This window comes from Leiobunum rupestre, chromosome 5, assembly GCF_980474605.1.
Source record: "Leiobunum rupestre chromosome 5, qqLeiRupe1.1.hap1, whole genome shotgun sequence".
NCBI lineage: Eukaryota > Metazoa > Arthropoda > Arachnida > Opiliones > Sclerosomatidae > Leiobunum > Leiobunum rupestre.
This window is the reverse complement of record NC_143388.1, coordinates 15,847,364-15,860,371: the sequence shown is the minus strand read 5'-3', so window position 1 is coordinate 15,860,371 and position 13,008 is coordinate 15,847,364. Positions and strand designations below refer to the sequence as shown.

The 13,008-nt window shown below is 33.7% G+C and overlaps 1 protein-coding gene across 1 annotated transcript in view; it reads left to right on the top strand.

The window, feature by feature from the left end:
- The window catches only part of LanB2 (laminin subunit gamma-1), a 126,650-nt gene that overhangs the window by 76,485 nt on the left and 37,157 nt on the right, over positions 1-13,008 (top strand). The gene's annotated exons all lie outside the window — the stretch shown is intronic.

Below are 13,008 nucleotides of genomic sequence, written 5' to 3'. Positions count from 1 at the left end.
AATAAGACTTTTTAATCTTCGTTTGTTTAATTCAATAGAACTAGCGATGAACATTTTAAAACTCGTGGTTTCAATGGTGGGTTTTCATTCGGTTCAGTCAAATACATTTATTTGGTTTATTTAAATGTGATTTTTTTAATTTATAGATTTTTTTACAAAGGATTATTTCCGGTTATGCAAAATAAAATTTTATCTTTATTAAAGCAAGCGGAAACTTTAGTGTAATACGATAGACCAACCTAATGTATTAGGTTCGATTGGTTGAGATTTCCAAAGCTAGTTATTTACTAAATATTTGCAACGGGTCACGTGATATCGATTTATATATCACGTTCAATAACCGAGGCTTAGCAACCAAAATTAGTATAATGATAAAACTCTTTTACGGTTAAACAAAACTAACTGAAAATATGAAATAATATACACCTAAATTATGATTATGGACAAAAGCTGTAATAGATTTGGTTTTTTTTTCAAAAGGGAGTTAGGGTCGGCTCTATACCGACTATAAATGTGATGGTTAACCGACTCCAAAAAGTCGTCGGGCCGACTAAATAAAATTGCGTATTTCCGACTCAAAACTGACTATAATAATGATTCAATATCGTGTAATACCTGAATTACATATAAAACGTAACAGTGAAATTTAAACAGAGGGCTGTTTTATTTCTAGTTAGTATATATTTCCTACGATTACATGAAAAAAAGAAATTTATAGAGATAATAACATTTTTAATTTTATTGAAATTAAAACTTTAAAAACGATTTTCTCCTAAACTAAATTTTTAAACAACTTAAAGATATTAAACTATTAAATATCATTTGTATTTATAAACGTATACAATATAGGAAGATATTTTAACCTTATAATATATATATATATATATATATATGTATATATATATCACCTATTTTATTTGAGGGCTTTGACCGACTCCAGTGTGCTACAGGAGATAATAAAAAAGATTGTTACTCGAAAAATTAACAACATAATTAAATGTTCGAAATATTTTTGGCAATGGAGATATCCATTATTTGTATATAAGGTTGTAAAGTATTAATATTTAGTTAAGATATTTTCGTTTTGTGCTTATTTACTATCTGAATTTCGTTATAAATATTAAACATTGTAAGGTCTTTTTTTGAGTCGGCAAGTGGTTCAAAATGTAAAAGGGTCAAAAATCGTACTTACGCGGAATTTTCTCAAAAACCTTTAATACTTTTAGAGTCGGCATTTGGTCCACGATTCAATAGCGACTTTCCAACCAAAGTCCGACCCTAAATCGACTCTCATTAAAGGGGTTTTCCACTCGAGAATTTCGGTTTCCCCTTTCAATAAAAACTTGTTCAGGTTATCGGTAATAGTAAGTCTAGGGAGCTGCTGGATCGTGTGGAATGAATCCGTCCATTGAAGCATTCAGTAATGCTTAAAGCACTAGTCGGCTTTATCATTGCCACCTGTATTATGCTACGGCCCTTTTTATTAGAGATGGCAATGAATCTATCCGATTCTTCGAAAAAACGACTTTACTGGAGATCGTGGTGCCATCTATTTATGGCAAAGGAAGCTAAGATTCAAAATAGCGAAACGATAACGTCGTCAGAGAAACATTGTAGAGTATTTTAATTAGACAACTTATACTCTACTAACGACGTCAGTGGACTTTAACCTAAATTATATATCCCATACAAAATATATTGTTAAACATTATTATAATTTAAGTTATCGTCAAATATACAAACGAGCCAATCAACGCGAGGGGTACTTTTATGTCCCGCCATTTGGGTCAAAATGTAGCGTAATCATCTTGTTTTAATTTTGACGCTAACGACATCTGTTGAAAAAAGAGCTACTTCACGTCGATTCGACACTTGCTTTCAGAAATTCCACCTTATTTTATATGCTAAGTCAAAACTCGCATTTAAATCCAACAGTAGATCTAAATAGGATCTAAATAGCTTCTTGGATTTACAAATATCATTGGAATAAAGATAATTATGGGTGAAGTGCCACGAAAGGGGGAATGTATAATTAGGTGATGTATTTGGAGGCCACCCGTCGACGCCACCTTCCCGCCCACTTGAATTCCCGGCCGCGACTGATCTATCACTGGAAGTAAATCCCTCGTAAATTTCTTCATTCATTTCCATGCAAAATTTGGCGCATTTTAATGGGACTCCTTCGAAATTATTGGATAAAGAAGTCGCTCGTCCTTAACTTTATGTTAATCTCGACTCTCAGACCGAGAGCAACGAGATGGCCAAGTTGTTAAGGCGGTTTCACTTCTTTTTTTTTCGAATGAGGTTAGGGTTTGGAATAAGTTGAAATTCCGGGGTAGGTATATTTGTTCTAATTTCAATCGTTCGAACGGTGGAACAAATGTTCGAATTTCATTCGTCCGAACCGCTGAAATAAAAAAGTAATTGGACAATTAGAGCAATAATTAAAAATAAAAAACTACATTGTATTGAATTGCGTCGAATGTTGTGGATATTTTAGGTTAGGTTAGGTTATTTTGGGTTCACATTAATGTTACTATTTTCTTATATTAACAATATTTAAATAAAAACAACCAATTCCTAATGTTCGAAAAAACGGACAAACGATTATACGAACAAATGAAATTCGCCAGTAAATCACCAACAAAAGTTGTGATAAATTTTTCGGGCAAATGAAATACGTTTTCGGACATACGATCCTGTTTCCCGGCATTCCGACAAATGATCATTCGGACATTTGTACCACCGTTCGGACGAATTAAATTCGAACAAATGTACCCAAATCAAAATTCCGTACAAGTTCACAAAAAAACTTTGAGTACTATAATACTGATTAAATTTTTACTAAAACTGTGTAAATCAAAAAAACCGGTTTGAATATCTTAAATCCGAACCCAAATGGTATTTTTTAAATTTCGTAATCAGCCTCAGATTTTCACGATTTCTTTAGGATTTAAATTCGAAAGATAAGACGGATTGTAAAATTCATGAAAAATCCTGAAATTTTATGCCAAATAGAAAACTTGTTTTCAAATCGTAAATTTTGGGGTAAAAAAATTATAGTTCTAAAATCTCGAAGATCCTTTTTAAAATCTTAAATTTTAGATTTTCACAATTTATTTACGATAAAATTTCTCAGAAAATAGAAATCTGATAAATTTTCTGCCTAAAAATCAATTACCAGTTGGTTGAGTTTTAATATTTCACATTAAATCTAAAATTAACATGATTAAAAAATGTCAAATCGAAATAGATTGTCAAATATTTTCACATTCCGCAAAAAAAAATCCAAAATTAAAATCATTATTCAGTATCATTTCTGTCTAAAATTCTTTGAGAAATGTTTAGGGAATTCTTTTTGAAATATTTAGGAAATTCTTTGGGAAATATTTAGGGAATTCTTTGGTGGGGAAATATTTAGGGAATTCTTTGGTGGGAAATGTTTAGGGAATTCTTTGGGAAATGTTTAGGGAACTCTTTGAGAAATGTTGAGGGAATTATTTGGGAAATATTTAGGGAATTATTTGGGAAATATTTAGGGAATTCTTTGGTGGGAAATGTTTAGGGAATTCTTTGGGAAATGTTTAGGGAATTCTTTGGGAAATGTTTAGGGAATTCTTTGGGAAATGTTTAGGGAATTCCTTGGGAAATGTTTAGGGAATTCTTTGGGAAATGTTTAGGGAATTCTTTGGGAAATGTTTAGGGAATTCTTTGGGAAATGTTTAGGGAATTCTTTGGTGGGTAATGTTTAGGGAATTCTTTGGGAAATGTTTTGGGATTATTATTATTTATTATTTTTAGGGAACTCTTTGGGAAATGTTTAGGGAATTCCTTGGGAAATGTTTAGGGAATTCTTTGGGAAATGTTTAGGGAATTCTTTGGGAAATGTTTAGGGAATTATTTGGGAAATATTTAGGGAATTCTTTGGTGGGAAATGTTTAGGGAATTCTTTGGGAAATGTTTAGGGAATTCTTTGGGAAATTTTTAGGGAATTCTTTGAGAAATGTTTAGGGAATTCCTTGGGAAATGTTTAGGGAATTCTTTGGGAAATGTTTAGGTAATTCTTTGGGAAATGTTTAGGGAATTCTTTGGGAAATGTTTAGGGAATTCTTTGGGAAATGTTTAGGGAATTCTTTGGGAAATATTTAGGGAATTCTTTGGTGGGAAATGTTTAGGGAATTCTTTGGGAAATGTTTAGGGAATTCTTTGGTGGGAAATGTTTAGGGAATTCTTTGGGAAATGTTTAGGGAATTCCTTGGGAAATGTTTAGGGAATTCTTTGTTAAATGTTTAGGGAATTCTTTGGTGGGAAATGTTTAGGGAATTCTTTGGGAAATGTTTAGGGAATTCTTTGGGAAATGTTTAGGGAATTCTTTGGGAAATGTTTAGGGAATTCTTTGGGAAATGTTTAGGGAATTCTTTGGGAAATTTTTAGGGAATTCTTTGGGAAATGTTTAGGGAATTCCTTGAGAAATGTTTAGGGAATTCTTTGGGAAATGTTTAGGGAATTATTTGGGAAATGTTTAGGGAATTCTTTGGGAAATGTTTAGGGAATTCTTTGGGAAATGTTTAGGGAATTCTTTGGGAAATGTTTAGGGAATTCTTTGGGAAATGTTTAGGGAATTCTTTGGGAAATGTTTAGGGAATTCTTTGGTGATAAATGTTTAGGGAATTCTTTGGGAAATGTTTAGGGAATTCTTTGGGAAATGTTTAGGGAATTCTTTGGGAAATGTTTAGGGAATTCTTTGGGAAATTTTTAGGGAATTCTTTGGGAAATGTTTAGGGAATTCTTTGGTAAATGTTTAGGGAATTCTTTGGGAAATGTTTAGGGAACTCTTTGGTGGGAAATGTTTAGGGCATTCTTTGGGAAATGTTTAGGGAATTCTTAGGAAAGGTTAAGATAATTTTATGGTTTTCTTTAGAATATATGTTTTTAGAAAAACCCATTCTTTAGGGATCCTTAAGAATTTATTTTAAACATTCTTGGGAAAAGGGGGGAAATTTTACCCATATTTCCCAAGGGAATTCCTTAAGAAATGTCAAAGATTACCGTTAATACATTTCTTCAGATTTCTTGAGACATTTTTTATAAGGGTAGTTCAAAGAGTGGCCATAGTTTAGGACCATAGAAGTTTTCATTTGTGATAGCGGACAACCACGGAGTACGTACCTCGCCATCGCATTAGCTTCCCTTGTCGCGGTGTCTTAAGACCCTATAGGAAAGGACCTCCCCTGAGAACGAGTTCTCCTTTTATTTGATTTCAATTTTCAGTGGGCTTAAATAACAGCCGAGAAAGAAAGTTGCCAGAAAGTGGAAGCGCGCGACTCTGCAATTAGTTTGCTTATTACCCGTTTATTTGCTGGCGGCGTTTTCCGCTGGCTTTTATTGTAATTACCTCTGCTGATTGTTCTCCTTCCAAAAGCGTAGTGGTCGCTGCACTACCTACGCTTCGTCACGGACTAATCGGTTTTAATATTGGACGTAAAATCGAAGAGTTTGGCTTTAATCGGACTTTCTTGTTGGCGAATCTAGCTCACAGCGTGATAAAGCGAAGGGCAACCGACGCTATATTGGAAACTGATATTACGCCTTAGCTCACAGCCAATCTATAACTTCGCGGGCTTTGGTCATTTTACAAGTTTTCGAATCTGATAGTTTTATAAAGTGTTGAGTTTGAAAGTTTTTATAATTTGGAGTTGGATTGTTTTTTAAATATTCGAGTCTGATTATTTTCCCGATTTTAGAGTCTCATAAATTTTGCTAATATAAGAGTTATTACTTTCCAAATTGCACTAACTTATACTTATTCAAGTTGTTAAGTTTCATAATTTTCTAAAAATTTGTAGTGTGATAATTTTTAATTAGTGTTGTTAATCTTCCGGAAAATAAAATGCGGAAAAATTTCCAGAAAATCAGAAAAATAAAAAATTTAAACATTAATTCCTTTTTAAGGGTTTTTAATTTTTTTAACTTTTTATCGATATAAAACGTCTAATAACTGTAAACATACTACAAAACATTAATAGTGTTACGTTGTTAATCAGTTTAAAGCTAGTCTACAGGCTTAGTTTTACTTTTAGATTCGAAAAAATGAGCTGAAAATTCCGCTATATTTAAATTTGCAAACAATATTAGTTTAATCATGGAATTTACTTTTTTTACTTTTTCCGGAAAATACGGAAAAAAGGGCTCGGTCATTTTCCAACTTCCAACACTATTTTAATTGTCGAATTTCATAATTTTACAATTTTTTTAATTGATAATTTTACAAATTGTCGAGCCTCATAACTTATCATATTTTGTAGTCTGATAATTTTCTGAATTGTCAAGTCTGATAACTTTATAAATTGTCAAATTTGATAAATTTTAAATTGACGAATCTTGGCCCATACTGATAACTTTTCGAATTATTCCCTAATTTGTTAAACATAATAATTTCTCTATTTTTAGAGACATAATTTCAAATTTTTTTTAGACATACAATTTCTCTATTTTTTGAGTCTGATAATTTCTCTTTTTTTTAGTCTGATAATTTCTCTATTTTTTGAGTCTGATAATTTCTCCTTTTTTTGAGTGATAATTTCTCTATTTTTTGAGTGATAATTTCTCCATTTTTTGAGTATGATAATTTATCTATTTTTTGAGTCTGATAATTTCTCTATTTTTTAAGTCTGATAATTTATCTATTTTTTAAGTATGATAATTTCTCTATTTTTTGAGTCTGATAATTTCTCTATATTCCGAGGTTGACATTTTCTCATTTTTTAGCTAAAATTTTCACAATTTTTTATCCTAATAATTTTATAAATTGTCGGGTTTGTGATTTTAGAAACTGTCGAGTCTGATAACTCCGCATATTTTGTAGTGTAAAAACTTTCCTACTTATCCGAATTGACAATTTCCCAAATTGTTAAATCTAATAATTTCCCTATTCTTTACGGCTGATAATTTCCCGTTTTTTCGAGTCTGATAATTTCCCATTTTTTTTCTAATAATTCCCCTATTTGTTAGGGCTGATAATTTCCCTATTTTTCAAGTCTGATAATCTCCCTATTTTCTATTCTGATAATTTCCCAATTTTTCGTGCCTGTTTATACGGCTCCATAAATAAACATTTATAGTTTGTATATAGTCCAGGCTAACGTATAATGAAATCAGTGACTGAATGCATAATTAAAGAATTTCGAGGCGTTAATTCGTGATTTATTTTGAGTAGTATTTACGCTCTCAAACACGAGGAATCACGGCCGAGCGAGCAAACCTCGACAAGCCGCGGGCCCATTCCAAACGAATCAATTAAAAGCAATGACATCTCCCTCGCCTTTCTTTTTGCGGCCGCCGTTATAAGTATTCCCGGCGTCAGCGTCTATTTTGAGCTCTCTCTGAATCGCCGACACCCCGACGGAAACAAAATCATTTGCATAAAGTAGCTGTTAAACTCGCTCCAAAAACCTTTTCTCTCTTTCTGTCCGCATTGTCTTGGCATTTAGCTTTTCCTCTCCTCTTCCAGTTCAGTCAACCACCTTTGAATTCCTAATCATCGCTTTATTTACGACTCGTGACGACTGGGTTGAATATCTTTCGAGATTTTCGACACAATATAGATAAATATGAGAAACAAGCTGGCCATAGACACGTGATGTTTCACGTAAATAATTTCTTCGTATTAAAGCTTAAAAAAAGGGAATTGTTTCTACTCAACCATCATTATTTTTACGTTTTCGACTATATCCTACAATTGAATTAATTTTTGATTTTATAAAGTAACGAGGACTTTTGTATTTTAATGTAGCTCTTACGTCACTGCTTACCAATATACGTGCCAGACGATTTGGGTACATTTGTTCAAATTTCATTCGTCCGAATGGTGGTACAAATGTCCGAATGCCGGGAAACAGGATCGTATGTCCGAAAACGTATTTCATTTGCCCGAAAAATTTATCACAACTTTTGTTGGTGATTTAGTCGTTCAATTTATGTTAACTTTGCTGGCGAATTTCATTTGTTCGAATAATGGTTTGTCCGTTTTTTCGAACATTAGGAATTGGTTGTTTTTTTTTTAATATTGTTAATATAAGAAAATAGTAAATTAACGTGAACCTAACCTAACCTAATCTAACCTAACCTAACCTAATCTAACCTAACCTAAAAAAATCCGGATAAAAAAAACAGCAATAAGAAATACTAATCTAGCGACAGAATTCGGACAAGTGATGCTACCGATTCGGACGAATGAAACAAACAAGTTGTCCAAATCGAACAATTGAAACATTTGTTATTTCGGCGGTTCGGACGAATGAAATTCGAACAAATGTACCTACCCCAGCCAGACAAATTTCGGATTTTCTACAGAAACATCTATTTATGGTGCGTGATACCTAGTCTTTCACAATGTTAAAGGGGCACACCGGCGTTTCAAATAATCTGGGTTAAATTGGAATAGCTCCTCTTCTTTCATTCCTCGTGATTGAAGATCCGGCAACCATATTCTGGTATCGGTCACACCCTATTTCCGGATCTGGTGTGGGAAATTACTAAAATTAAAACGCTTTGTGACCGTTCAAAAAATGCTTTTTGAGTCGTATGAATTTGTAGTATGGTCAACTTGACTCTTTATTTTAAAATTAGAAAGATAATCGCTTTCAATTTGATCCAGACGCTCTTTGGCGATGAGAAATATCTTCCCACGCATTTCGACCTTGAATAGTCGACGTGTTTGACAGTAACGTGAGAAATACGTTCTGAGATTTAACCCTTGTTTCCGGTTGCTATTTCTCAAATATATTTGCATAATCAGTAACAGTTCCAAAGTGGTGAGCTAACTGTTGATTATAAGCATTAGTGTCACGATTTGCTGCCATGTTGCAACAACCGGTATTGTTTTGTTTCCGTCTTTTCGAGCCCACACTCCACGAAGTCTTTAATAGTTTCACCCACGACAGAACGTTCAATTAATAAATTTAGAACGGTAGTACGCCATACTCTGTTATACGAAGTAACGTTGAGGAAATAGTTAATTTAATTTAACAAATATTTAGAAATAATATATTTTCATAACGTACGCTGTCTTAGAAAATGTGGGTGGATGTTTTGTGAAAATATTATGATGGCATAGCCGTAAGAAGCTTTTGACTCTTTATCTAAGACGTTACGTAATTTCAAAAACGGAATCCTATTCAATGTATGCGTATTTATGTTGTATCAAACCACAGATCACCTACCCCAAGAGAGACAGGTATCGCGGGTAACAATTAATTTTTATTCTATTTCGAATGTTACGCGACTTTTTTGAGAGCGCGCCATCTTGTGGCAGCTAGGAACAACAAGCACAAGGAGATCGCAGCTAGCCTTTAAACACGCTAACGCGGTGTTGTCTACAAATTTACGCTGAACGTTTTACGGCCTGGGGGCTGGAAGACAATTTCCGAATTTTCCCCTTCTGACGCCAGCAGGCGCTAAAGCGTCTAACCAATGAAAAATGCACGACTTCTGACGGGTTGCGTTCTCCCTGTGAAGGGTGCTGTGTTTGTTGCTCATAGATGGCAGGTAGAGGAAGATTTAAAGGTACGAAGCCGAACACGTGCGACAAAAAAATGTATTGTAGAAGCTGGCTCGCACACGACATTTTTATATTTATTTTTATTTCGTAAAAAAAAGTATTTTTACGTGCTATTGTCTGTTTCCTGAAAAAAAAACCGCATCTATTTGATACACCTTTTTTTCGAGGTTGATGCAAGTCTTTCTAGGGATATAGAGGTCGGGGATGGTTAATAATTATCCATGTTTAAATTGATTTTTTTCGGGAAAAAATGTAAACAAAGAAATTTACCGGTTAATATTTCGGAAAAGGATTAAAAAACATGTATTATTCGTAAAATTTGAGCTTTTTATCGAAAAAAACGTCGTTTTTCCGACTAATTTTACAAATTTATCAAAACATTAATCGGATAATACAGAAATATAAATTACTTGATCAAAACATTTTACGAATAATTTTGAGAGCTTTATCTATTTAATAAACGTTAACCATCCCCGACCTCTATTGGGATAGGTGGTCTGTGATCAAACTAACCACGCAATTTCTCTAGAGAAAGCTAACAATGTAATTATTTATATTTAAAATGAATGACAATGTTGAGATAACTATCAGCATAAGTTTATAATATACTAGCTCTATATAAGTTATAACGTTAGAAACAAATACCCTGGTGGTAGGCCGACGTGTTCAGCTGTTGACCTACCACCAGGGTATTTGTTTGGAAGGAAAGTAAATTTAAAGGATGATAGGCAGAAGAAAACCTAGGCCTTTAACAGCGATTACTCCAAATGATATCAAAACCGGTATATGTGACTCCCAGCGGCGACTTTTTGCCCTATCTTAGAAGCTTCTTCAACTTCCGTCGGTAGCGGAAAAGGATATCTCCATGGATACGAGACGAACAGAAGCGCGCGAAGTTAGCACGTAGAGCGGAGCTAGCACTAACGACGCTTGTTTGAAATTGGACACGGGCGGCGATAGGTTTGTTGGCTGGCGAAATCCGTGATTTGGGGGAAATTTAAACGAAACAAGTTAGGAGTCAACATTTTGGAAGAATATTTTATTCATTTCAATTTGAACAGGCATTGTCGTAAAATATTCGTAGTTTAAAGATTATCTCTTCGCTTAACAAGCTTTGATCGCGTCGTTCAAACGAAATCGGATTTCACAGACAATCTCTTAGTTCGATTTCGTTTGAACCGTTAAGGGGGAAGAATACAGTAAAAGCCTCTTTTTCGTTCAAGCTGAATGTTTCTGTTTTAACAATTACATAATTGAATTATATTTTTCTTATTAGGCTGAACCTTCCTCTACTGCTTAAAATAATTTTGATAATTATAATATTAGTAGTTAACGAGACATAAAGTCCTAACTAAAGGGTAGTTTGGGCGCTTGCCCAATTTGTTTAGCTCCGGGGGTCCGAATTTAAACGTAATAACTTAATTTCTTTAAAATTTAAAATTGTCAAAGTTGTTTTAATCACTAAACAAGAGGCTGTTTTACACATAAATATAAATTTTAAGTTAAAATACAAAATTAAAAGAGTTCAGCTTGAAATAGCGCGAAAGTAGATAATGGCCACTGCAGTTCCAACATAGCTATTGTCAATCAGTATAAATACATTCTTGAGAAATCCTTACAGCATTATTATAATTTTCCTGTGCGCCAGAATAGCGGGAATTAAAAGGCGGTAAAACTAGAAAATAGAGAAAACCACGAAAACACTGCTCGTGTGAACAACCCAACTAAAAAAATTACTTTTTTTTACAGAAACCCATTTAACTAATTGAAAAGAACTAAATGTAAACAAGCCAGCTTTTTTGCGCTGTCTTTAATTAAAAGTAAACAATCTTTTTCCAATCTCGATACTGAGAAAATTTTAATTTTCGCTACTCCATTAACCATTTACTTCTATTAAATCGAGAAAGACAGCGTAGTCGAAGCTCTGGAAACCGTTTCGGTTTGCGTTCCATAAGCTTTCGAAATCCATAACTCGAGTGTCAATTTCATAAAGGCGTTGACTTGACGGGCTTCACCGAATCCTCCGGGGGCTTTCTCAATTTTTAATCCGTTTGTCAAAAATATCGTCGTTCCTATGGCAACCTCGTTGTTCCGTCGAGAAAGGAAATAAAATAAGCCGAGGAATCAATACTTTAGCCCGGGAAAAGTTTGGAAATTCGCTATTACGTGCGCTATCGACAACTGGCCGTGTCAGTTAAGTGGTCAACGCCTTCCAAGATATTAAGAGCGAGTGAGACGGCAAAACAAAAAGGGGGAAGTTTGGACGGACGGAGGCGGCTGGACGGGATATTCTGATCCTTGAACAAGGGCCAAGATATGTCTTTCAAATCCGGAATTCTGTCGTTCCCAAATTCAATAAAGTCATACTCTGGATCTTTTACTTGTCTGTCGCGCGCGAATCTTTCGGAATAATAAAATGGATAAAGGAAGAATGAATGAAATGGAATGGATAAAAAGGTGGGAGGGGTTTTCGTTATTTGAATATTTGAAGAGTAGTTTTCCCTTTCACTGGGCTAATTGAATGACTTACTCTGAATGTTGAAAAGCGTCTTGATCAAATTTCGTTTCCAATTTTGCTAAGAATTTCCAAATTAAATAATTTAAGTGGAAAACTGATTTAAAAATGAATTGAAGATGGCTCTTAGGCTCCAACTTTCGAAACGTGATAATTCAATTGTACCGTTGAATGAGGTTCTTGGTATGTTTTAAATAAAAGATTGTGCTAAACGACACTAGGAAACCAAATCCGCCTTCTCCCACAGATGGGTTTTTTTACTTTTGAGAACAAAAGTTACTGCCTTATCAAGAATGGCTGGCTGGATGCCTGTTTCGTGTTCATTATTCAATGGAGATTAAAAAATTGTATATACTATTATACTCGTATAGATTTTAATTATTTTTAAGTGTAAAAACTATTTCTAGCATTCGTTAATGATTTATATTTCATTAGTTTTTCGAAATGATTTTCTTTGTTCAGCAGGATTTGATCTCACGACTTCCAACTTTCCAACCAAACGCCTATCCCACGCGGTCTTTGCACCTTTGCGATACTCCATTTCTGAACATCTAGTCTATAACAATTTTAGTATAGATTATCGCTCCCTTGGATTAGTATAAAGGGTATCTAACAATTTACCTAACATTTTGGTCTTTTGACCAAAATCAAAGTGTGGTATCTGTTTATCTAAGAATTATAATTTAATTTCTTGGTCTTTTGACCAAGATCAAAGTGTAGTAGCTGTTTACCTAACACTTGTAGAACTTCTAGGTCTTTTGGGCTAATATCGAAGTGCAGTATCTGTTTAGCCACAGTAATGACACGAAAACTGTCAAGCATAAAATTTCTTTAAAAATTTTTACTTTTGAGAATCGCAAGGCAACTTTTATTTAATTTAGTTTAATACTAATGAAAAATAAATTTAAGTTATTTACATGAGAAGGTCAGTTGA